We start from the raw sequence: 27,048 nt of genomic DNA on the forward strand, positions 1-27,048 counted from the left end.
TAAGAATCTATATTATACAGGAAAGAAAAATTTTTAAAAAGAAAAATCTAATTTAGAACGGGCATAGAATCAACTAAGATTTAAAATGTTCTCATTTTTTTCTTTTTCAATATTATAATTTCATATTTCTTTTTAAATAGAACTGAATTAAAATACAGTAATTGTTAAACTATCTTCCAGAACGTCAAGCATCCTTAACATTTCTGTACAGGTCCATTTATCAGTCTTGTGCAAGAGTTAGCAATTCATGATACGGAGGTCTCATTTTGCTTTTCCTGCAGAGTTGATGATGCACATCAAACAATGTCCCAATTCCTCAAGAATCATCCATTCTGCTGTTGCCTTTGATTCTCTCTTATTGTCTGTCTGCTCTGCCTGTGTGTGAAGCCAATTACTACTTCCTTAGTTATAAATGTAAATGGCAAGTTTCCTCCTCCACTATTCAAAGCCAGTGTTGGCCTAGTAAGCAAGTCTGAAATAATCTGAGAAGATAAATTAGTCTTCCTGCTGTTTGTTGCTGCACTCTTACTTCAGCTTTATCTGCCAAATGCATCCATGTCTATCTTTCTGGGCTTTCTTCAAAATTCTTATAGCTAACACATTTACATATTGAGGAACACATTATTTCTTCCTCATAGCACTCAGTAGTTTTTAAGACATCCTGACATCGGCAATTACATCCCTTGCTATGCCATTGATATGCTTCTCACCCTTTCCTTTCCCTAATTTAGGCATAAAATCTTCTGTATTTCTGTCAGTGCATGCCTTTATTGCTCTTTGCCTTTCATTTTCAAGTTACAGTTGTTATAACAATTAGTATAACTGCAATTGATATAAAATTTGCCATTTACAAAGCAATCACAGTATAATTTCAAACAGTTATTTTGTACAATTACAGGGCTGACTGGGCCAACTGGCAGACACTGATGGGATTATGCCATTGAATGGAAGACTTGCCTGGGTCTGGATACCAAATGTTTCAGTAAAATTAGAGCTGACTGCTATACACACATATGAAGACTGCTATAGCTGAGTAATATACTGATCTGGAAGCACTGTAGCCCACAATGCCTGTTCCTGGTGCTGGTGTCAGAATGGTACATGGTGGGAAGTTAGTGAGGCTGGGCTGGATCTGTGACAGTGGGGTGGAAGGCATAATAAGCCATTGCTGTGGTTGGCTGTTAGTTACTATTTATGAAGCTGGATTGATGGATTTTGGGACAATTTGTTGGATAGCCTGAGCTTCAACAAATGAAACTGACATCTGCACAGGGGTTGTATTAACAACCACTGGCTTTGCTTCCTATAGAGGCTTAATGCTAAAGAGGATCCTTGGGCTGCTGGTTAAGGAGCAGAATGAGGAGGCCTAGGGAGGCCTGGGGCGTGCCAAGAGAAGTTTCCTACAACATGCTGGAGACCAGAGCTCAGGCTCTGCCTGATCAGCCAAGTCCAGCTGCGCAGGAGCCTGGGCAAGGGTATGCACAATTCCATCCCACCACCTGCAGACCCCTGAGGAGGTCAGGCACAGGCCTGATCCGCCACAGCTTTACTGCACATGAGACAGGGCATAGGGTAATCACAGATCCATCCAGACTCAGCCCAGGAATGACTCTGCCCACCTTTAGATGTCCTATAGAGCTCAGGCTCCACCCAGCACTGACTCCACCTACTAGAAGACACCTGCCTGAGTTCAGCCCCAGCCCTCTTCAGCCTGGCTCACAGGCCTGAGAGCCTGGCCCAAGGTAGGCCTGGCTCCTTCCCGCCACCAGCCCACCCCTACCAGAGCTCAGGGCAGATCCTGGACCACTTCTGCCCACAGGTGAACACCTTGCAGAGCTCAGGCTCCTGCATGATCAGTTGAGGCCAGCTGCACAGGAGCCTGGGCAAGGGTCAGCACAGTTCCATCCAACCACCAGCAGACCCTTGTGGAGGCCAGGCCCAGGGTGATCTTCCCTGCTTAACTGCATGCAAGCCCATTCTCAGGGTAAGCCCAGGTCCATCCCACCACTGATTGACATCCGCTGGACCTCGGCTCTGCCCTGATCAGCCTCTTCCCCCTGCATAGGAGTCTTTACCTGGGGTAGGCCTTGGTAAATCCTGTCACCAGCTGATCCCTGCCTGAGCTGAGAATCCGACCAGATTCACTTTGCCTGAGGCTCCAGGAGCCCAGCTCAGTCACAGGGTAGGTCAGAGTTCGTTCTGACCCCACCAGATTGCCGCTGTAGCTTAGGCTCGGCTCAGGACCACCTTGTCCACCTGCCTGGCGACTGTGGCCAGGGTACACCTGGTTCCATCCAGCCACTGGCGGACTCCTGCTGCCACTGAAGCTCTGCCCAGGAGCCGAGCCCCAAGGAAGACCCAGGTTCTACCCGCCACCTTCTCAAGTCTGTGGGTCCTCAGGCTCAGCCCAGGACTGCCTCCACTCACCAGCAGACAAGCTTGAGAGCTCAGGATCCATCCAGATGTGCCACTACCACCTGTGGCGGAAGCCCAGGCACAGGATGGCCACAGGTCTGACCCGACACCAGCCCACCACTGCCACTGGAGTTCAGGCTTGGCCCAGATCCACCTTGCCAACCTGCAACTGAGCCGGGGCCCTGTAGAGGCCTGGGTTCCTCCAGCCACTGGGAAAATCCAGCCTGAGTCCAGGCTCCACCCATGAACCCTTCCTTCCAAGGGCAGACACCCGCTGGAGCCATGGAAAAAGTTTGACTGCCATTGCAAATTGAGAAGATGAACCAGAATTCTCCAGCTGGCAAAGGGCTCTCTGCAAGAGGGAAAACTGTTGCCAGTTGCTAGAAAACAGAATTTGGTGATGCTCCTGGGGGTGTCTGCACAGCTCACCAGAGCTTAATCACATATGGAGCTCCTACAACTTAACAGGCTGAAACAGCCGATAAGAATGGCAAAACCCAATAGCAGCTCTTTATAAAAGATGACATACCAAAAATAGAGATGACTTTCCACCTCACAATATGGTAATACAAAGGGAACCTAAAGTACATGTGTGTTTTTGCCTATACAAAAAATAAAAAAGAGTGAGAAAATCTAATGTCAACAGTGTCGGAAAATGGAATTATCATGCTCTGATCACTGAAATACAAAATTGTCATAACTCTCCTGCAGAGAATTTTCAAGAAATATGCCCAAATTTAAATTGCATGCCTACCTTTAGCCCAAGAATTTCAATTTAAATAAGATATTCATTGTTACTGTGGCAATTTTTTTTAAATTTTAACCTGAAGTTGTCCATTGTAATCATTTTACATGCATATATAAAATATATTTTACTAGGTTTTTTTTTGGGGGGGGGGTTTAGTTGAACACAATGCCTTTGTTTTATTTACTTATTTTTATGTGGTGCTGAGGATCAAACCCAGGGCCTCTCCCATGCTAGCTGAGCGATCTACTGCTGAGCTACATCCCCAGCCCTGCTGGTGTTTTATTTTTAAAAAATATTTTGGCATATCTGTATACATATTCCTATATAATTGTATCTCAGACACATTTTTTTAAGTTACCATATGAGCTGGGACTGTCACTCAGTCAAAGCACACTTGCCTGGCATGTCCGAGGCATTGTGTTTCATTCTCAACACCATTTATAAATAAATAAAATAAAGATCAATCAACAAATAAGAAAAACAAATATTAAAAAATAATATAGATGGTGCTTTAAAAAAAAAGTTAACCCAGGTGCAGTTGTCCATGTTCATGATGTGAGACAATTAACATGTTAACTTTGTAAAAAGGAGTATGGTTCTATGGCACCAAAGAGGATCACATTATTATACAGCCATCACCTTTGTTTGTCCATCCCCAGGATTTTCTACTCATGAATTCAACCTGTCCTCATTCAATACTACTTGCCACTTTTCTGTCTTCCTCATCCCATTACCCACCATTCTACTTCCTGTCTGTATGAATTTGATTATTTCAAAGATTAACTTGAACACCACAAAAGTCCAAGAGCAATATGTGCTGGTGTATGTGTGTACATGTATACACACACACACACACACACACACACACACACACACACACACACCTCCATATACATACAAAACCTGCATGAGTAACCAACTTTGCCTTCTTGCTTTCCACATTGATGTTTAGAAATCCTCCTATACGATGTAAACATTCATTTGTTTTGTTCCTGGACTTTGATAATGGATACGTTTGATCTATCAGAGCATCATGAGTTTATTTTGATGTACATAGTGAGAAAGGGATTGGATTTCATGCTTTTACCTGTACCATTAGGCATCTTCAAAATGGTTCCAATACCTTTTGCAGAATAATTTGTCTTTCTCCCAATAATGGAAATGTGTCCTTTGTGACATTATAAAGTGCTTTATCTATGCAAGTCTTTCCTGATCTCTCTTTTAAGTTCTGTAACTCTGTTCCCAGTTTCCACACTTCAGATATTATAATTCTCTAGGTGAAGAAACCTCTGGGTGCTAAATCCATGACTTATTTTATTTTTCCAAAATGATCCTTTTGTGTTGGGCATGACGGCCTATACCTGTCATCCCAGTGGCTTGGGGTACTGAGGCAGGAGGATTGCAAGTTCAAAGCTAGCCTCAGGAACTGGGAGGCACTAAGCCATTCAGTGAGACCCTGTCTCTCACTAAAATACAAAATATGGCTGGGGATATAGATCAGTGGTTGAGTGCTTCTGAGTTTCAATCCCTGGTACCAAATAAAAAATTTAAACACACACACACACACACACACACACACACACACACACACATCTCACACATGTATACTTTTGTGACTTAATTTTTCAAAATGACTTTAGACCTTTTTTCTCTCATGATACCTTCTGGAAGTAAGATTTTATACAGACTGAAATGAGGAAAATAGATAGCTGGTCAACACTGGCCTCTCTCTGAAGGAATAGACTTTACGTATTGTGACGTGGTTCTCTGTTTTCATAGTTTTATTTATGTGGACCCTAAAGACTTAGGAGAACAACATCTGAGTGCTGTATATAGCTATTTCAATGGATTTCAGTGGGATCTTCCTCTCTGGTTCAACCCCAGTATTTATTTTTATTTTACTGGGGACTGAACCCAGGGGAGCTTAACCACTGAGCCCCATCCCTGGCCCTTTTTTTCTATTTTATTTACAGTCAGGGCTTCACTGAAATTCTTATGGTCTGGCTAAGTTGCAGATGGCAGCTTTGAACTTGGAATACTTTTGCCTCAGCCTCCATGTGACAGGATACCAGGCTCAAGCACTTTCTTCTGAACACACAAGACACATTAATTTGTGCATGCATGTGCTTCTGTCATCTTGGTCTTCTTTCCAGAATCAACACCAATCTGGTGGAGCGAGTTTTTCCTAAATGTCCTGCCTTTCCTTAACCTCCTAGGGTTTCTTTACTGTCCTCCTGTTCATAAGGCTGTTTTCCTGGTGGACTGAGCCCGAGCATACCTGTGGGCTTCTTCATACCATGACAAGATCCCAGGACATTAGTTATCTGGTTTTCTGAGTGTGGTCATGATCTGCTGATTCTCTGTCATGACCCCTAGCTGGAATCTTGAGTTGGGTCATGCTGTTCCACCACTCTTGTCATTCTTCCTGTGCTAAGGAGTCCTCAGGGATATCCAGTAGAGGAAAACATATGAGTGGCCAAGCAATTTAGTAATTCCACCACAGTGCAGAGAAGCTCGAACACTGTGAAGAGAACTGTGTGAATGTCACAATTCTGGGCTCTGGGGACACTGAGCATTCTCCCCACCCACCATAAACGGTCAGGGTTAAGAGGCCTTCAAAACTTTGGGGATAAAATATATGGTTGATGACAAAGTAAGCAATAAAAATATTATTTCTTATATTATTGGAGCTTAAAAAATAAGTGTTTTTAGGATGTAGTATAGGTGAAACTGTGATGTTCAATTTGGGTAATAGAAAGCAATTAACAACTGTGCTTTGTGAATAATACCTCAGGCGGCTGAGAATTTCTTTGGAGATACTGACTTCCTATAAATTGACCCTGAGTAAGATTTTTTCACTTGTAGTTCAGAAAAAAAGAACACTTTATTTTATATAATAATATATTTAAACTGGGGTTCAAGAAGTTTGGGGAGAGTATTTGGGCATTTGCTTCCCTTGAGAAGAGTATGTTCTTGTACTCTTTTAATGATAGCTTCCTAGGAATGCTGTACTTTCCAAATGGATTGTTTTCACTTTTAACAAATTTGAGTAGGGTTAGTTATTTATAAATTAATCTTAAACCAGCTCCTTTGTAAAAATATTTTTTAGTTGTTGATGGAGCTTTATTTTGTTTATTTGTATGTGGTGCTGAGAATTGAACTTAGTGCCTTACCCATGCTAGGCAAGCACTCTACCACTGAGTCACAGCCTGCTCCTTTGATGTTTAAGGTTCTTCAAATTCAGAATTTGGGGGCTGTCTTTTTATATAATGATATTTATATCTAATCTTTTTATAGCATTGACCATCAGGAACCATTATGAGCTCAACTGGAAGATACTATCACTTTTTACAATTTTCTTAAGAAACCATGCTATTTTTATTAGGACTGATTTGTCACCAGCAAGTACAGCCATAGGCAAAGCTTCATTGTTCACCCAGAGATGATTCATGGGCTCCATTCAAATACCATGTGAAAGCAAACCTTTACTTACCCCAGTATTATAGGTTGCTCTTAATCACCCCCCACCACTGCTCCTGAGTGATCGCCTACACTTTCTACCTTCCACTGTTGTTGATCAAATCACTAGGTTTGTAGACAGAGGGGTATAGCTGTCCAAAGGCCTTGGCCTCCCTCTGAATGCAGCCAGATTCTGTGGCTTCACCCTGTTTCCACTTTTTTCTTTTTTATGGCGGGGCAGGGGGTCTCCCCAACTCCAAAGTCCATTCTTGGGGAATCAAGAGAGCAGAATTTCCATTACACCCCCGAGTGGCACTGCTCAGTCTTGAATTTACTGACTGGGGTAAATAATGAGACCACTGTAGCCTAGGATAATGATCTCCATCATAGCAGGCTCATCAGAAAACAGACTGAAATTATATATTGAAGTACAGTAAAAACTTCCTCCTGCATGTTTTATGTAAACAAGTTTACTCAATGAACATTCAATAAATCTACAGTTCTTCAAAGGCCCCGTTCATAGTAAAAAGAAAGAGGCAAAAATATTTGAATTGGTGAGCAGCCAACTCTTCACCTAGAAAGCCATCAAGCTGTTGGAGAATCTTTTCAGGAGCTCAGATGTTTATGTCAAGATGGCATGTCAGCCAAAAGCTAAATATTGTTTTTGGATGAATCAGATATGTGCCCAATGGACTCATATCTTCAGACACAAAAATACCAGAGTTGTGCAAACGGTCAGAACTGAGCTGGTGACAGATCTCAGACCTTGGGCAAGCCTAAGGAGTACAAGTCTATGGGGCACATTTTACATTTGACAACTATAAAGCAATAATGAATAGAAATTACCCAAGCTGAGGCCCTCAACTGCTGATGGTCTTGGGTCTATGTCCTAGGATCTGAAGGAAAAGAAATCTGCCCCCCAAAGCCTTGAAAGTCAGGTCCTTTCCAAGTACAGTATTTTATATTTACTGTTTGCAAGAATATGTGAGAAACAGTGACATTAAGGAACAGTTTATTTGAAAATTGTATCAATCAAGGTTGTTGTAAGTGACAGGAAACTTATCTCAAGTTGGATTAAGTAGGCCAAGGATGTTATTGAGTCATAGATTTGAGCAGGATGAGGGTATGGTTAGATACAGGAATTCAAAAGAAGTCACCATGTGGTTCTGTTTTTCCATCTTTTAACTCTGCATCCATCTGGTCTGGTTACATTCTAGAGTAGATATTGTTCACCTATAGTAAGTGGCCACCAACTGCTCCAACTCAACACTGTAACTTCTCAGCCACAGAAGGAGACAGAGAATAGCTGTCTTCAGCTCACAGCTAAGAAGTGTTTTTATTAACTTTAATTAAGTAAAGTTTCCATTTCTTAGCCCATTCCAATTGTCAGGGGATTTAAGACTTCTGATAGGCCAGATCCAAGTCACATGCCCATCTTTGAACCCAGCAAAACTGCAGGGACTGAGAAAAGGGGGGTTATCATCAAAAGAATAAGATTTGTCACAAGGAGGATGAAAAGTGGATTTGGGGCAAGGAAAATTTTGTCTGCAAAACATGTCACAGAAAATAATAGAAGGAGATGGGCATGTGTGGTTTAAGTATGCTTACAGTTAACAGTGAATCCAGGAATCCTAAAGCTGGGAGCATCCTTCTAGATCTAGGACAACAATATATTTGTGAAAGCAACAGATCTCTTGTCAAAAAAAAAAAACAAAGTCTACAGGAAGATCATAATGAAAACAGGTCAAAGCCAGCTATTTGACTTTGGGAAGGAACTGGAAGAAGGAGAAAATGCCAAAATCCTGTCTTCTTGCTTCTCCCCAATCTAGCATTTAGTTCCTCCTTGTAAAAGCAAGAAAGACTTTCAGAAAACTGCTGAGGGGAATGGAAGAAACCTAGGGACTGAGGGGACCCTGCATTAGGACAGCATCAACTAACCCCAGTGAAGGAACTTCCCAAGTCAGTCCTCTTTGACCTTGTTGATTTTCAAGGAAAAAGCCTTAGTATTGCATTAGCATGATTTAATCAATTTTGTCGTTTTTTACTAATACTCATTTGAAACTTAAGATGTGACTTCTGGTTCAGAATGCCCTTTGGTGACCATGACAGGCTAGAACTATGGATATTTTGTTCTCATGATTTTGTTTTACTTTTTTGTTCTATTAGGGAAATAATTTTGATTTTTCTATGTAATAATGTTGATATTTGTTTGTGTGTTCCTTTTGAGTTAAAAATTTATGTTGTGGTAAAAAATACACATGCAATTTGCTATTGTAACCAGTTTTAGATGGAGAGTTTGAGGGTAGCTCAGGGATCATCAGCACCAATCATCTACAGAACTTTTTTTTTTTAATCTTCCCAGGCTACAACTGTGTCCCCATTAAATGGCAACTACTAAATGTCCCCTCCCCTGGTCCCTGAGAAGTAAATATTTCTTTAAATACATGTATACAAGAAAACATATACATATATGCAAATAAAAATATTCAAAAAATAAAAGTACAGAAGGTGCACAGAGAAAAATATAAAGTTATGAGAAAGGTTTGGAAGACACTGAAAGTGTTCCCCTCACCCAAAATGATAGACTCCTCCCCATCACACTCTTGCATACTCAAACACTGTGTCACCTTGGGAAGAGTGGAGGAAAGTGTCCTGTTGTTCAAGGTGGCCTTTTTTCTAAGGACAGGGTTAACTGCTGTAAAGTCCCTTCCTGCCTCAATCTCAAACTGGGTGTGAGAACTGGCACTGCCCCAAAGGATGCTGCTCATTCTCCTTTCATACTGTGGCACCTCAATTCTCAAATCCAGCCAGGTTCCTTTTCTTATTGACAGTGCATTTAAATGCTCACAGATCTAGGCCCATGGGTTCTAGTGACACAGGATGGAATGATATGAACAGCCTGCTGACCTGTTTTGCACCCCATGTGCCCACCTTCTCACACTAGGAACCACCCATGCCCCACCTCTTCCTGGTTTATTTTTTTACTCTGTGCCATGAAAGACACTGAAATATTGGAACACTTTTTCTCTCACTGAATTGGAAGACTAACTCCACAAGGGCTCTATCTCCCTCACAGATTTCTGTGGATCCTACAGTAGTGCTGGGGAATGGCCATATCTTCATAAATGTTACTAAACAGGAAAATGAATGGATGTGGGGGTTTTAGCAGCCAGTGACTATGAGGAACATTAGGGGCCACATGGGCTATCTGAGTTGGAGGAGCATCTGGGGGACCCCAGTGAATGGGTGTAGCCATGCCCATACCCAGCCCTCAGCTCAGGGGAGGTGGGGAAAAGCCTGCTGGGGTGTGTTCACAGACTGCATTTCCTGTTCCTCTTCTCTGTTCCAAGCTCTTTGGAGAACAAGTCAGGAATGGCCTGCAAGTAGGGTCTCTTTCCATAAAGTGTGGTTGTCATTGGCAGATGGTTGCAGGTCAAGGCTTCAGGACACCTGCTCCTCATTGACAAAATTTCCTGCGTTCCAATTGGGTCTATGCTGATGGAAGAGGCTCAGAGAATCTGAGCCAGAAGGGGCATGAATAGAATTTAGCCTCCTGCCTCCCAGTGAGAAAGTGGCAACATTCCCAGTGCCCTGGTGGGACTGATGAGATTTATGGCATATGGTAGTTGAACCCAGCAAGTGCTGGGCATGCTGATCAAGCCTCTGACCATCGCTGGATCTTGTACCTGTTCAGGGGATGCTACCATGGTCATTCTGTTCCATACATATAGCCCAGGTTCTCTGGAACTCCAGGGGAAACTACCTCATTTGAAAGCAGAAAGCCAGGCCTGCTGTGACAGAGAGGCCCATCCTAAAAGGCTAGGGCCCTGGGGAGAAAGTGCCTCCATTTACTTTTCAAACAGGTGTGTTTATCTGCATTTGGAACCTCAAGGCTCCAGGGAGACAGTGAGGATGCTGCTCCCCAAATACCCTGATTTCATTTGAGGGGCTACTTATGCAGAATCTGTGGGGTAGACTCCAGAGATGCCACAAAGACAAAGACAGGAAAAGAAGGCCAGAGATGTTTAGCAGAAGGCAGAAGGGGATGTTCTGGGTGAAGATCCTCTGCCTAGGGCCACCCCACTGCCTCCAACAGCATCAGGACCTGCAGGACCAAAGTCCAGATGAGTCTGACACTGAGTCTCCATGGGGTGCTCTTAAGACTTGAGGTGGCAGAGGCAGGACACACAGCCCTGAGCACTGTACCCCACAAACCTTCTCCAGCCCTCAGCATTGCCTCCACAGTGCTCTGGTGACATCAGCATAGGAGACATAGGGTCCTGAGTTCACACCCCAGTTCTGCCACTGGCTAGCTGTGTGGTCCCTGGTGTGTTCAGGGCTGCTCTGTGGCTCAGTGTTCTCAGCTGTCAATTGGAAATAACTAACAGTCCTTGCCACAGGGGCTACAGGGTTACTGTGAGTCTTGGAAATGTTACTATGCTAAAGTGCTTAGCAAGTGCTTGTTGAAATATTCAGTGAATCTGACAGTGGTGGCTGTCCCTAGCAGACACCTCTGTGGATAATGAATGCCCTGTGTCTACTCACTCAGGTCTTCTCTCCTATCAGCCTTCACTGTCACAGTTCCAGGATTTTTGAGAGAGGGGAGTGGGATGGAATTCTGCTTCTGTCCCAGTCAATCCCAGAGAGGAGTGTGCCTGCAGCAAGGGCTCCATGTTGATGACAGCATTTGACAAGGATCGGCCTTCCTTGGGTGTGTGTGTGTGTGTGTGTGTGTGTGTGTGCGCGCGCGCATGCGCGCACATGCGAGCGCATGCACGTGCATGCTCATTTGTGAGTTGTATGGATTGTGTGTATATGTGTGCGTGTGGTATTCGTGTGTGTTTTCTCATATGTGATTTCAGAATTCTTTTAAGCTAAGCACACTATCAATTAGAGTCCTATGTCCCTACCCCTCCAAGCCCTGTTAGCCAGGGACAGGAGCTGCCTAGGACAGTGTCCAGGCAGCTGCAGTACCCAATTTCTCCTCACTGGGGTGGTTCATTCTGGTCCATTCTGCACCCAGGAAATAATGACACAGAGAGGAACAGCTGTTGATGGGAAGATTCCAGCAGAGGCCATGCAGCTAGCTCTGCCTGGTCCCACTGTGCTCCCCAAGTTTCAAGCCCCTTGTAATGATGTAGATTAAGGGATTTTTCCCTAGCCTCTAGCTTCACTTTTTAACCCTGCTTCCTCCTTGAGGGGCCACTCCCTGTTCCTCCTGCCAGGCTCCCTGGCACAGGGACCACACCCAGAGGCTCACACTGTATGGAAGAAAGGCATGTCCCATTAGGTGGGGAATCTCTGCCCTGTTGCCCACACTGAAAGATCACACTTCCATTGTTGCTAATGTGACCACTGAGCTCCCCACAGCCCAGTATGGCAGGACATGGGATTGTCCCTGTCTCCTCTTTGCTCTGTTTTTGTTCTGGAGGATTTGTCCCCTGGTCTATTTTCTCTCTCTGACACTCCAGCTCTTGCCATCTTAGACCCTCCCACCATCTGAAAAACATGGTCCTGCAGATTCCTGTCCTACTCATCACTGAACCAACCTGGAAAAGGCTACTCCTTGTTTGTCCTGCATCCTTCTTCTCCCTGAGGTCTAAAGACACCCACTAGTGGCCAAGGCAGGAAACACCAGACCATGAAAAGGTCAAAATGAGGTGGCACCAAGTTCCTAAGCATCTCCACCAGTCCTTTTCCTTCCCACTCTCTTACCCTGTCTTATATCTGTTACTCTCAATTTCCAGAGTTAAGAAATTGATTGGTCATGAGAGCACCACCTGCTCCATCTGTTAGCCAATAAATAAAGCTCTTTCTTCTGCTGTCACTTTATCTCCCAACTCATTGGCTTTATCAAGGGACAGAAGAATGGGACCCTTTCTGGGTGATGCTACCTCTGAGTATTGTCAACTGGTTGGTGTGACACTCCATCTCTCCAGATGGGGCAGCAGCATCAATATTGTTGTAATCTTTTAACTCCAGGAGACCATTCTAATAAGAATGGGTTGGGTTGGTGTGTGTGTGGGGCTCAATGTCATGAAAAGACCAGAGAGTCACATGCATGTGAAGGTTTCTTAGATACCATGGGAGCATTGTCCAGGACCATGGCCAAGAATCCACCTAGCCACTCCTTAACCTTGCAGGGTTTTAGATGATACACAGCTCTGATGTTTGCAAATTATAGCTTTTACTCACCAATGCAAGGGACCTAGGCACAGGAAGGTGGTCTTGCCTGTCTCAGATGGTTGCTTTGGTAACAGCAAACCTCAGGCCTGTGACCTCTGAACTCCATGGGAGCAAGGCCTGGCCAGTCTTTTCTTTTATCCATTGCCTCCCAGAGCAGAAAAAGAGTCTGATGTGTATTCCTGTGGGACTCATCTCAAGCCATAGTCCTGCTTACCTGTTTTCTCATTTGTAACCACAGAAATAAAAGCTCCCTAAAGATCAATCACTTGTTCTGAGTCTACAAGCAAACACAGAATAGTGCCAGCAGTCCTGACACTGGGGTTTTGCTACACCCTAAGTATCCTGATGTCCTGGTAGCCTTCCAAAGCCTTTGTCCAGGATCAGGGAATGTTGGATTGGATGGACCTGCCCCAGACAGCAATAAGAGGCTGCCCAAGACAGAAGACCACAGTCCTTCTCCTTCATTGCACCAATGACATACATTCAGCAACAGGCTTTTATCTTATGCAAGAAAGAGAGGGTTTGGGAGGAGACCACTTACCTTGCATCCAAGCTTCCTTATGGTTGCTGTGACCTTGAAGGAGAATATCTGTCCCTCTCATTCATGGGGAAAGCCAAGCCACCACCCCCAAAACCCCAGCATGGGCAGTCAGCAAGGGCTCCAGGATGATGCTCTCATCCCCTTACCTGAGGACTGTGATGTAGTTGGGGTTTTCACCACCTCCCCATGCCCTAGTCCCATCCTGTACTCTCTCCAGGGCAGCCAGAAAGATCTTTCTAAAGTGAGACCACTTGGCAGGGACTGGACTAGGGTAAGTGCAGCAGGGTCCAAAATTAGAGGGGGCCTCACTCCCAGGCCATGAAAGTTCAAGGCACACGTCTCACCTGCTGAGAACCCTTCAGTATTCCACTTCTACACCCTACACCCCAGCCCTCACCCACTGCTCACAGCTTACAGAATAAAGGCAAACTCCCAGCAGGAGTGTAGCCTGGTCCCTGCCTACCTCTACTGCCTTCTCTATCCAGCCCCACTACAAGATTCTTTCTATTGTTGGACTCATTTGACAGAGTTTTACCTCAGGGTTTGTATAAAGAGTGATTCTTTTCTACCAGTTTTAATTGCAAATTCCACCAATTCAGAGGCCTGCCCTGGGCACTACCTAAGCATGTGCCCATGCCCCAGGCACTTACTGGGTTTAGTCTTCTGCTTTAGTCACTGCTATACCCTACTTATTACCTGCTACCCCTGCTGGAGCTCAGCTTCACAAAGGTAGAGAGAGGGTGTGTTGGTCACAGTGTTGCCCCCAGCACCTTGCAAAGCACATAGCACATCATAAGTACAATTAAAAATTTAGCTAAGTAAAGGAGTAGTGATTCTATTAAAGTCATTTGGGTTCTGCAGAGTGAGGGGCACAGTGCCATACCTAGGTCAGAGGCCTGTGTCATGGGCCCTCTTCCCGAGCCAATTCCATGGATCCCACCTCTCTGATTCTCTGTAAGAGAAGCTCCAGGGGTGGGACCAGCAGGAGCACTGTTGATGGGACTACCGGGCCCTGGGGTGTTTTGCTTACTTCTCCCACCCAGTCTCTTCTCCCCTTTCTTATTGTGTTCTGTGCATTCCCCACAGACATGTCCCCAGGCTCTTTATTCCTGTGCATGCTGATGGTGTTGGGCAACAGGAGAGAGATGGGCCAACCAGTGCCCACTATGCCTGCTGATCCTGATGGGGCCACAGCTCCTGGGGCTACCACTCCCACTCCCTCTGTGGCCCAGAAACCCTCCCACTTCTGGCACCTCACTTTAAGATATCTAGGGGATCCCTCCACTCCAAGAGTCTGGGATGCTGCCCCAGGGTACTGAGAAAGTCACCTAACTCTTCTGTTCCTCACAATCCTCCTGTGTGTGACAGGGACAGTAATGGCACTAGCCTCCTTGGGTCATTGCAATAAATAAATGACTTGATGCATAGGAAGTGCACTGGACAGTGCTTGATACATAACAAGGACTGGATAATTGGATACTCTTGCCATTATCTTATTAAATATGTTCTCACTGCCATTTCCTGCATTAGGCACTACACTCTGGTACCTCACAGGCAGCAGTGAGGGAGAGACTGTCATTACTCTAATTTTCCTCCTGAAGGAACTTCTGTAGAGTGGTGAAGCACTTTCCACACACAGGGGAAACATGGCAGCGTCAGGACCTTGGGGAGTCTGATTGTTTTGATTGTTCTCTGGATGAGAAAGCCAAGGTTCCCATCTCCAAAGAGTGTAGTCATGTGTGTGTGTGGGCGGGTCCTACACATTGTTGGAGGCTTAGCAGCATTCCTGCTTTCTCCTTCTAGGTTCCAGGATGCTGCCTCCTGCCACAAACCTTGAAAGATCTGATTCAAAGTGTCAATAGCAACAAGATTAAGAGACCCTGATATAGGGATTATTCAGATCCAAGAAAACCCACAATATTGGAGGTGAGAGATCTGAACTCACATGAACTAGTAGGAGAAGAGATGAGTAGATGAGGTTAACTAGAACAGCAACTAAAAAACAGCACTCAGAGAAGCACTGGAAAATGCCATAGATGTGTCAAAGCAACTCACAGGAAGATCAAAAACAAATTGAACTAATATCTGAAAGGTAATAATTAAAACTAGAAGAAACAGATCCCCCCCAAAAAAAGAACATAAAATGAAAAACTTTAATGCTGGTAAATCAATTACATTATACATTAATGGTCTAAATTCACTAATCAAAACACAGAGATTGGCAGAGCAAGGTGAATTATATGTTGTCCATCTGCAACTTTCTTCAAATGTTACTATGGAGGCAGAAAAAAATGTAATGTTCTTAAAATTTCAGAAATGAAAGAATTTTGAGATGGGTTAAAAATGTGTGTACATTTAATAAACTATTTCTTACTGCTCAGTTTCTTAAGTAATATGGGACAGCTGACGTGCAAATTGTATTTGATGCTCAATGTGTGAAAATCCGCTTGAATCAAATGTATGAAATATGATATGTCAAGAGCTTTGTAATGTATTGAACAACTAATTATAAAAAACGTTAATAAATAAATAAATAAATAAATAAATAAATAAATAAAAATTTAAAAAGCAAGTTTAAGATAACTCTATTTTAGGAGTGGGCAGAGTCATGGCCTCACTCAAGTTCTCAGTGCTTCATAGAAGTGTGCCATAGCAGGCCTGAAATGCACACTGTTGTACCAATGCAGCACTGGGAAGATACACAAGCAGCTGCTCCAGAAAGTCAAATTAGATTTGCAAGACACCAGAGGAAAAAACAGAAAGCAAATAATAAAACATCTGCCCTTAGCCCTAACATAGCAATGCTTAAAATGTCAATGATCTAAATATACCATTTGAAAGAGAGAGCCAATGATAGAGTCAATTTAAAAAATACAAGGCTATTACGTGCTGTATGTGAGAAGCTCACTTCAAGCATAATGACAAAGGAGCTGGCGGTAAAAGAGGAGTAAAGTTTCGTTGGGTCACGCTAATTTAGTAATGCAGCAGTGGCCATGATAGTTTCAGATGAGTAGACTTTACAGCAAAGAAAATGTCTGGCGTCAGTGAGAGACCCTATGTATGGAGAAAAGGAAGACTCCACCAGGAAGATGAGCTTTCTTAAATAGGTATCTACCAAACTAGTGAGCTTCAAACCACAGGGGCAAAAGATGACACATCTGAACAGAGAAATAGATCAACTCACTATTAGAATACTCCAACTCAACTTGAAGGTATTGGCATTGGACACTTTGTATCAGTATTTGACATGCTTAGTAAACAGATCTATCAGGGGGAGTCAGAAAGGACAGTAGAACTGAATAGCTCCATAATTAGCTGGATCTGATTAACACTCACAGAGTGTTTTGTGCAATAATCACAGAATATGCATTTTGACCAGGTTCACATGGAACACTCATCAAGAGAGACTATGTCCCCATTCACAAAGGAAACCTCAAAGATTCAGAAGAATGGAGGTTGCAATGAGAAATGAATATTCTGTTCCCATAATGAAATGAACCAGGTGTAAACATCAGGACCCCAGAAAATCTTTAAATGTGAATATTAAATAGAACCATCCTGTATAACCCATGAGACAATTAGGAAGTTACCAAGGACATATTTAAAATTCACACAATCACATGAAAATGCACATATATCAACAGGACAGATAAAGAAAGAATAAATGTGTCACTATCACCAGTAGCAAACCAGAGGTATCCCGGCACATTCTACCACTACAGAAAGGAACACAGCAAAACCTAAACTCAAAGAGCTGAACTTGGAAGAAGCAGTTGCCTCTTTGAAAGCCTCAAATTAAAATGGTATAAATATGATATAATAAATGGTATCCAAAACTTATGAACTGTTTATTTCTTTAATTTTCTATCTAAAATATTCAGATTTCAACTAACCATGGGTAATTGAAAATGCAAAAAGAGAAGCCACAAATAAGGGAGATGATTGTATAGTGTGGCCCAAGTTTGAATCTAACCCTATCACACTCCTTGGATTATTACTACAAAGAAATGCCTCCTCTTTCTGGGCCTCAGGTGTTTTATTTGTGGATAGAGGTAATAATATCTAACTTAACATGTTGAGATATTTCAAAGCTCTTGTGTCTGAGAGAATCCTTATAATTATACATTTTTAATGCTAATATTTTAATTAATTAAAATTAAATATTTGACCTATAAGCTTTAACTTGTCTCACTAAGGCTGGCATTAATTGAGAGGGCTCACAGAAGACTAGACATAAGGCCTAGATTTTCTCTGCTTGCTGCCTTCGAGCTCCAGCAAAGCACTATGCACCTTCACTATGATATTTCCGGCAAGAAGGATTTTAATTCTTTTAGTAGTCTTCCATGAGCTCTTCTCTCTAAGTTTAGGGTCTAATTTAATTATACTTTATTCTCAGGGAGGAGTGCAGCAGCTGTATGCCAGGATTTTAAAATAATAATAAAATTGCCTAGAGTCTCTCAAGGACTGGTTTGTAGCAAGTTCTTGTCTCCTCAGCTGACAGGTTTAGGATCCAATTGACTCTATTATTAGGATCTTTCAGTAAGTGAAAGAGTATGTAGGATCTTACCTGTTTGCTGCAGCGTAATTTGACCATAAAAGGATCCGTACTATATTCTCAGAGAAGCAGCATTTTCAGGAGCTTTGTGTTAGAGCTCAGTGTGAAAAATTCACGTTGTTTTAAAACTGCACATTAAACTGCAACATCTAAAACAGCTGTTTCTGAAAAGTTAGAGGTGCCCTGAACTTTGTGGAAATGGCTTCTTACCCATGTGTAAAAAAGGAACAGTTTTATTTGATTCTTAATTTTCTGCATGACATTAACCTAGGAAGAGTTTTCTAGAACAGATTCTTGGAGTATATGTTTTTCAGATCTGATTTCTACTTTGACACTGGAAGCAAATAACATTTCTTTTTAAATGTTGGCTCTTCTCATGGATAGAGAGAGCAATGTCCAGGAGAGTGCTTGGCAAAAGTCTTCTTATTTCATTTAACTTTTACATTATATTATCAGCAATTTGCTAATAATATAAAGAGTATAAAAAGATGCTTTTAAAGAAATGACCAGTTTTCAACGTGGTATGTGCATCAGACATCTCTTGGATGCCACCTCAGCGCATGTGTGAGTTTCCTGTTCCTTACTCCAGCTACTGATGGTGGCTCTCAGAGCTTCCTGTGAGTGCAACTTGCCAGCACCTTGCCTGGTGCCTATGCCTCCCATCTCTTCTAGAGCTTCCAGAATGTTTCCTGGAGCTTCTCAGAGCCCTATGAAGCCTGTTCATTGTCTGTCCCAGAAGTATGGAGGAGTAACTTTTAGAAGTGGACTTTTGACCAATATAGCATATGCTCCTGAATAACTGCTTTTCTCTCTTCCTCCAAAAAATCCTGAAACATCTTTCATACAATACCTCAAACAACCAGGAAGGAGTCAGAAACCATTCTCTGGGAGCTGTAGTCAACTTCCTAACTCATCCTTGTGCTTTTTTCCATCCTTATATGCTTCATCCTACTTGTCTCTTACTCCTACTTGCTGGCTCACACACCCTGATAAATATTTTCACTCAAGCTTTTGTCTCAGGATCTGCTGACTCGGGGGGGGGGTGGTGGGAAGGTCAGGCTAAGTTCAAGTCATTTTTGACTCTTTTGTTTTTTAAAGAAAGGAAGTTATAATGTCTACACTATCTTCACATCCCCTCACTTCAATTTTCCAAATGCAAAAGAGTTCACTCTTGTCTTTTCTGTGTGAGTCTCCAATTACATGTATAAAACAGTTTATGGAGTCAACATCCTGTCACCATGACAAAACACCTGAGATAATTCACTTCTAGGGAGATAAGGTGTATGTTGACTCATGGTTTTAGAAGTCTCAATGCATGATCTGATGGACACGTTGCTTTTAGGCTTTTGGCGAGGCAGCACACCCGTGGCAGGAGATGCCGCAAAGTAAAACACTATTCACTTAATGGGAAGAAAACAGAGAAAGAGAAAATGTCTGGGGTCCCACAATACCCTTCAAGGGCATGTCCCCTGTGCCTCTTAAAAGTTCTACCACCTCTCAAAAGCACCACACTAGGAATCAAAGCCTTAACATATTCAATCATTAAACATCCAGGCTGCATCATGTGGTTAAATGTCCCTTTGCTTTGGATCTGGTGGATCCTAAAGTGGCCAATCATGATGTCCACTTCAATCCCAGTGGGACCCTAATGGAGTCTGCAGTTTGGGTCAGGTCAGAAACGTTGGCCCTGGACTTTTGGTCTACTAATTTTAACCTTGCCCTATTTTATTTTTCCAAGTCAGATTTTTAACTTCTTCCAAAGTTTTTGTCTGTTCTTTTATTCTTCTCTGTTTATAGATTTTAAGTGTACAAATAAACAAAGATTGGTATAAGGTCTTTAAACATTTTAATAACACAGGTCTGGGTGTGTGGCTCAGCAGTAGACCACTTGCCTAGCACATGTGAGGCTCTGGGTTTGATCCTTAGCACCACATAAAAATAAATAAATAAAATAAAGGTGTTGCATGCAAACACGAGTAAAAATAAATATTAAAAAAAGTTTAAAAAAAACTGAATAATACATAAGTGGGTAGGTCTTATTTTTTTCCAAACATATAGCCCAAATGACCCAAAGTCACATTTTAGGCTTTTACCATGTATCAAAGCTTTTAAAGTTATTAGAAAATTATAATTTTTTAAGCAGTATAAAATCTTTTTATTTTCATTTACAGACTATTTATTGAATTTATTTAAGAACTAGAAATTCCCTGACTTTATGTCTGCTTGTGAATTTTCTTGACATTAAAGAGGTAGGCAAGAGATGGTGAAGATAAAAATTAAAACAAAGAATGTAGACTGCCTGTATCTACAGTTTGCAGACTGATAACTTTGTATCTCTCTCTCTCTTTCTCTCTTTTCATCTAAAATATAAGAAGGTCAATTTTTATTGTGTGCAGGTACAAATAAGTAACAACAAATTCCTTGATTATATACAATGACAACATCCAATAAAAATTCGAAAGGAAAAGAAAAGATGGTTGGTTTTAATTTGTGTCTACAATGAGCCACATTGTCAGGATTTGGCATTTGTGGGGAACACATGGATCTTTAAAGGATAATTATGTATGCACTTTTAAAAATAGTAACATTTAAAATATAGTAATAGAGAGAAGTCCAAAATAATAGCTACAGAATTCCAACTTGAGTTAAACTGGTAATTAATATGGTGGCAAAACTGGCACAGACCCATGGGGTTGAAAATGGAAAAGAGCAGGTGAAAGAAAGAGCATCGTGTGGCAAAATAAACTTTTTCTCTCTACAATTATCTCAAGTACTTTTTTAGAGTAACAGGAAGCTGACTAACACAGCCCCACAAACTGTTTCATACACATAACTAGATGGAGACACACACACACACTGAAGAGAAGGGTAAACACTATTGCATTTGAAGAACTAATTGAAATGAGGGGTTTTGAATATAGCTTAGCCATTATAGATCCCTTTGTTTTAAAATAAATAATTAAAATGACTTATACTTAACCTGACCACCTCACCTTACCCTAGACAGCATATCCCATCTACAAGCAACCAGACTGGGAAACAGCATAAAGTGTATCTGGGACCTTGGCCACTGGTCCTTCCCAGTGAGCTCATCTCTGGACCTGAGGAAAGTGGTACCTCACACACTCTGAGAGGATGGTGGCGGCCAATGTCATGGTTAGGATCTCCTTGATGGTTTATTTTGTGAATAGTGGGAACTGAGAAGTGCTCTCTGTGTGCCCTACCCCCAAGTGGTGTAATAGCCAGAGGACATCAATAAGTGTATGCAGAACAAAATTATAAGAGCTATGGCCAGGAGCTCAATCATGCCACCATCTGGTTAAGCCTAGAAATAATAGCAAGGGTATAAGATTTTTAAGGAAGAGAGATCTATTCTAAGCAGGTAGAATCAAGAGGCAATTATGTTGGATCATTCCAATCTCTCAGTCTGAGAGAATCTACTCCTCTAACTGCTGAAAAGGCTGCTGAAAGAATGGCTTCATTTCTCAGTCCTCTTTGACAATTGTCCCAGCTGAGAAAATTTTCTTAATCCAGGCAGTGATCAAGGACATGCCAGGACATCACATTAAAAGTAAAAGATAAATTTTGGACCTTGCTCTTCTCATCAGAAAGACAGAAACAAAATTTGATTGGTGCATTTGGGTTCTGAAAACAGCATATTCTACACTTCAGAATACTTCTTCAACCTGGATATTATTCAAAGTCTAATGACTTTAAAAGTGGACAAGAAAAAGAATGGATCCTCATTGGGTCAAGGCTGTAGTAGCAATGCCTATTGCACCACATGGCCCTGCAGATCTTTTGGTATTGGATTTATTTTTGGTGGGAAAAGATGCCATGTTGAATTTTTGGCAAGCCCCAATGGGAAAATCACAATATAGACACCCGAACTTCCAGACCAAGGATACACCATTTCAGACGAGAATTGTACATCTTTAAGCAGCAGCATTGGCATGCTATGGAAACCTTAGATAGAATACCTAACCACAGGACACTGTATGACCTTGTGACCAAAAAAAACCCATCATGAGCTTGGTTCTATCAGAACCACTGTGTCACATTATTGAATGGGCCATGGAACAACACATTATTAAACTGTGCAAGAATATCTGGAATTATGTCCAAACAAGGCCAGGAGTCATAAAAATCTGCATAAAATCTCCATGTCATTCACTATTACTACACCAGTATCACCCTCAATACACACTGACAGCCACATGGAAGATCTTTGATGATCAGCTGATTAAAAAGTGAGCTCAAGCTTGATTCATGAATGGACCAGCAGGTTGTAGCAGAAAACTGAAAATTCATGGTGACTGCATCACAGTCTCATTCAAAGCTATCTTTAAAAAAAAAACTAGGTTTTGCTTTTGTTTTATTTAAAGCTCAATTGGGTAGGTACAGAAAAAATGCACACACTTAACAGGTTAAAATATCCAAATAAAATTTACTATAACTTTTGTAGAATTTTATTTTTGCTACAATACATGTTGCATAGGAAAGTATTTAAAGTCCCTGAGGAGAAATGTTCATTGGTTAAGGTGCCACTGGTTTTTCTTCTTTAGGGAAAAGGTGAGAAGTAATCTCTAGATAAAGGAAGGTGAGGTGTGGAGAGGCAGAATTCAAGGTCATTCTTTGTGGTATGATTCCTGCAGCAGAAAATATGTAGTGTTTGTATTTTGGTCTGTTGGTTGTTAATACCTCTATAAGTGGCTGTATAACAATGTTCCACCTGAACAGGGAATGACATGTTGATTAACTAAGTAATTAAGATGTTTCAGAAAACCATGAGGTTTGGAATCCTAAAGGCAGATGCCCTTCAGAAGACAAAGTGTGTGTCTAGCCCCTTACTGGAGCCCTCACTCTGCCATCGATCGGTTTCAGTCCTGCCTCTTGCTCCTTCTAGGAGGCTGCATCTACTGGGCAATGGCCGGATTCAATCCAGCATGACCCAAGATCCATGACAGCCAAGCTCCTGACTGCATGTGGGAAAATGTTCAGCCCGCACAGATGGTCTTTACCTTGTGCCCAAACTGTTTATCTATACAACTCTTTTCAGAGCAGACATGGGTACACTGGAGGGGACAAGCATTCAACTTAGACAAAATGACTTGTAGAGTTTAGCAGCTGTTACCTCTGTTCTCCTATGCATGGCATTGCTTGGAAGGACACCCAGGTCTCTGCAAAGGGTGCAGAAAGTCGGGAGCCTCTGAGCTCTGGTTAGGTGGTAAGGCTTTCTCTCTACCCAGGAACTACAGAGCACCTCTGCCCCCAAAGGGAATACTACTCAATGAACAAGAGCTGCAGGACCTCCTTACCCTCAAGTGACAGTGTTCTTTTAAATGACTAATTGCACACAGCCATAGAAACATCACCTTTCAGCTACTCTAATCTACACATAGACACATCTCAATGTCACCTACCAACTACTGGGGGGCTTACCTGCCTACTGAAGTTCACAGAAGACTCACATGCTTTGTGGATGATAACTGACTATAGCAAAAAGCAAAGGCAGAGGGCAACAGAAATGAGGATGGAGTTGCCACAGGCAGGAGAGACAGCCACAGGGCTGTCCAGTCACTGAAGACCCATCCTTCCACCCCATTCCCTTGACTCTCTTGGCACAGGAAGTGAGAAGGTGCCACATCTGAAAGAGCCTTCCTTGCTGGTTGTAAAATGCAGACTGGGAAGCAGAAGCAACCAGGGCCTTTAAATACCTATATACATCTCTAACATAATTTAAAAAGTGTTTCAACGACATAAAAACCTCAACAGCATCTGCCCCTAGTAAGGTTTTTTAAAAAATTCTTTTTAGTCCATTAAAAATAAAACACATACCAACTTTCTCATGTCCCCTCCCTGGTCTTTTTTTTTAAGTGATTTTAAGTTTAATTTACACTTAAATAGAAAGGTATTTGATTGGCAAGAATCTGCAGTAGCCACTTGGCTGTCCCTGGATCCAGAGAAAAACAGAGATTCACATATCCAGGTTCTTGGTTTGAGACTGGTTCCTGACCCCCCTCCATGGGAGTGGCCTTCCTTACTCCCAGGGTGAGAGCACGGGACTCCACGCTTGCCATGGCTGCTTGCAGGCTTGTGCTCAGAGCACCCTTTCAGATCACCAGGTCATCGATTGGGAGGGGCTGAAGCTAGCTGCTCAAAGGGTGTCTAGAGAGTTTACCAGGATTAGAATTCCCCATGAGGTGATTCCAGCGCTTGGTGACAGGGATTTTTATCTTGTCCATGCCAATGTGCAGTCCATACATGATGTTCTGGCAGCTGTACCTGATCTGGTGGCTCTAGGTGAGCAAGAAATTCACATGGCCTCACTCTCTATCACCCCATTCCTGCCACAGTGGGGAGACTCAAAAGTGTCCATTTGTTGCTTGGAGACCTTGTCAAGCTTCTCAGCCAGCTCCTGCTAGCACTGGGCAAACTCCACAGCTTCAGTCAGGAACACAATGTCCCGGATGAGCCTGACCACCAGGAACTTGTAGTCCATTTTCAGTAAGGCCATCATGAGCTTCTTCTGGATGGACTTCCCCATCCCTTGTTCTGAGGGTGGTTACAGGCCTCCATCAGTTTCTCCAGGACACAGGTTACATACTCATGCTATCTGTCCAGCCCTACCTAGCAGAAGATGAGCAGCAAGCTCCAGTAGCCCAGGGTGTGGGAGAAGGAGTATCAGCAATTGATGTTTTTCATGAGCAGGGTTGGCACTGAGGCATAAATTGTAGGTGAGATATTTGCACAGTGTGAGAATCTGCTTCACTGCACCGAGGTGCTCAATTTGGGGCCCGACAGCAGGCTGGGCCTGGGTCTCCTGACCACCAGCACATTCTTCACTTGTACCAGGCCCACCTTCCCCTGGTAGTAGCCTGTGTTAAACACTAATTAGTCTACAGTTGCCCCTTCAGTGAGGTGCACTCCTTCCTAGCACAACCACCATGTCCCCCTCTTGTACTCCAGCACATAGTGGTGGTTCTTTCTAGCACACCACCATCTTGAGCAACTTGAGGCTGGACACAGACTTATCCTAAACTGAAACATTGTGTACTTGGTGATGGCAACATACAGAGACAGGATGATCTTCGTGACCTTGTTCTTGAGAAGTCTCCTCTGCCTGGTGGCCTTTGTGACATTCAAGGAGAGCAGCTTTGATATCTGGATGCAGATGGGAAGAGCACAAATATAGCATAATTTCAATACACAATTTAAAATCTGAATTCAGCAGAATATAATCCCAGGCTTTTTAATTAAAATAAGTGTTTATATCTTCTAGTATAATCAATTTTGTTCAGTGTTTCATTAGCCATTACACTATATTTTGTGATTATACCAAATATTAAAGACTAAGAGATGAAGCCAGCTTTTTTACTTCAGGTGGCTTCTCTTGCAAACCATCATCACAATTAGAGAAAGAGAGGTGGGGTATGGACAGAACTGATGCTTGTATTGCTCCAGGTCACCTGATTCTCCTGGGAAGGCAGAGAATGAAAGGAGAGGCCAAAGTAGTGAGCAGATATTTTCTATGAAATCTTGCAACCCCATTGCTCATTAGACCCTGTACATGGGAGATAAAAACCTGGGGTCCAAAGGGAGGGGGAGCGTGACAAAGTTGCCCTGAATCACTTCACACTGTGGTTCTCAACCCTGGATAGACATCAGAATTACTGGCAGAATTTTAAAAATATAAACAACTAGGTCCCATCCTGGGCTGGTGATAGTGATAAAGCCTCAATAACTCATGTGTGTGTGTGTGTGTGTGTGTGTGTGTGTGTGTGTGTGTGTGTGTAGGGGGTGTAAAATCTATGTTTTTTTTTAACAAAACCATAACGTTTTTTTCAGGTTGCAGTGGCACCCACCTGTAATCCCAGTGGCTGGGGAGGCTGAAACAGGAGGATTTGAGTTTAGAACCAACCTCATCAATGGTAAGGAGCTAAGCAACTCAATGAGACTCTGTCTCTAGGTAAAACCCAAGCACACACTGCAGCAAAGGCCATCTGTGCTTGTACCCAGAGCTGGTGGGAGGGACGAAGGCGCTCTCCTGCTGTGGCGCTGGGGGCAGGCTCCTGAGCTAGGCTGCCTTACTTCTTCCATGATGCAGTCTTCAGATAGATTTTAAGAATAACATCAAATGTGTTTTTTAACTCAATCTTTTATAAATTTCAAAATTGAGAGAAGATTTGTTTTTGTAATAGATTCTTCACATTCAGACAGAAGCAAAGGTTGTGTGTGAAATGCCATTAGGGAGGTCACATGAAAACTCTTCAGTGTGTCATTTGACAGTACTGTTTTCCTGTCTTGCAAACTTCTGGTCAATCCAAGGATGAGAGTCACTGAGACTAGCCTGGGTGTCATTACAGACAGGTCAGGAAATTATAAGCCAAAACTGTGGAAAGTGTCTTCTGAGAACATGAATAAACAGTGTGGAATGGTTTTATAATTACACAGCTCCCTTGTAATCATCTAGCTTATTATTTTCCTCTTCCTAATATCTGTTTCTTCCTCAACTGATGCTTTGGCACAGAACTCAGAAGCCATTTTCTTAATGATAGCTCTTATTTCTGGTGCTAATTTTGTGCTCATCACAGATACCCAGTTTATATTGCGTAAGGCAGGCACTTCACTGCCTATTTTATAATCTCAGAGACTGTGTCAGAAGTTGTCTAAGGTGTTCAATCAGGTCAGTGGATTCCATTAGCACTGAACATGGCAAGGCTCTCTATACTCAGAGCCTGCCAACAATACTCCAGTGTGACTTCATATTTTAAAAGTGACAAGCAAGACAAAAGAGTTTATAGCTTTATCTGTAACAACACTTTACCTCAGTGTAATGCATCTACATGCATTGTCTGATATTTGTCCCTCAGTTGGCCTGTATTAAGGGAAATGTTATTACCTGTTGGCAGATAAGGAAACAGGGGTCAGAGCACTGCTAGTCTTTCTTGGGTCAGCTCATTAGTGGTGGACCTACCATAGTGACTTCTGTCTCTCAGGTCTCCATCTGAGTCTTTCCTCACATCCTGGTTTAGCCTTTTTAGTTATAGATCTGTATAGTATATTTGGGTTAAGAGAACTTGTCTGTCCAGCTTCAAGCTGTTGGTGTATACAGCTGTGGCATAATATTTGTGTGTGTGTGTG

General features: G+C 42.5%; 1 pseudogene; it reads right to left on the reverse strand.

The window, feature by feature from the left end:
• Positions 1 to 261: 261 nt before the first annotated feature.
• Positions 262 to 24,170, reverse strand: LOC143411808 (protein lin-54 homolog; annotated as a pseudogene).
• Positions 24,171 to 27,048: the final 2,878 nt, after the last annotated feature.

Source organism: Callospermophilus lateralis, chromosome 12 (assembly GCF_048772815.1).
Source record: "Callospermophilus lateralis isolate mCalLat2 chromosome 12, mCalLat2.hap1, whole genome shotgun sequence".
Lineage (NCBI taxonomy): Eukaryota > Metazoa > Chordata > Mammalia > Rodentia > Sciuridae > Callospermophilus > Callospermophilus lateralis.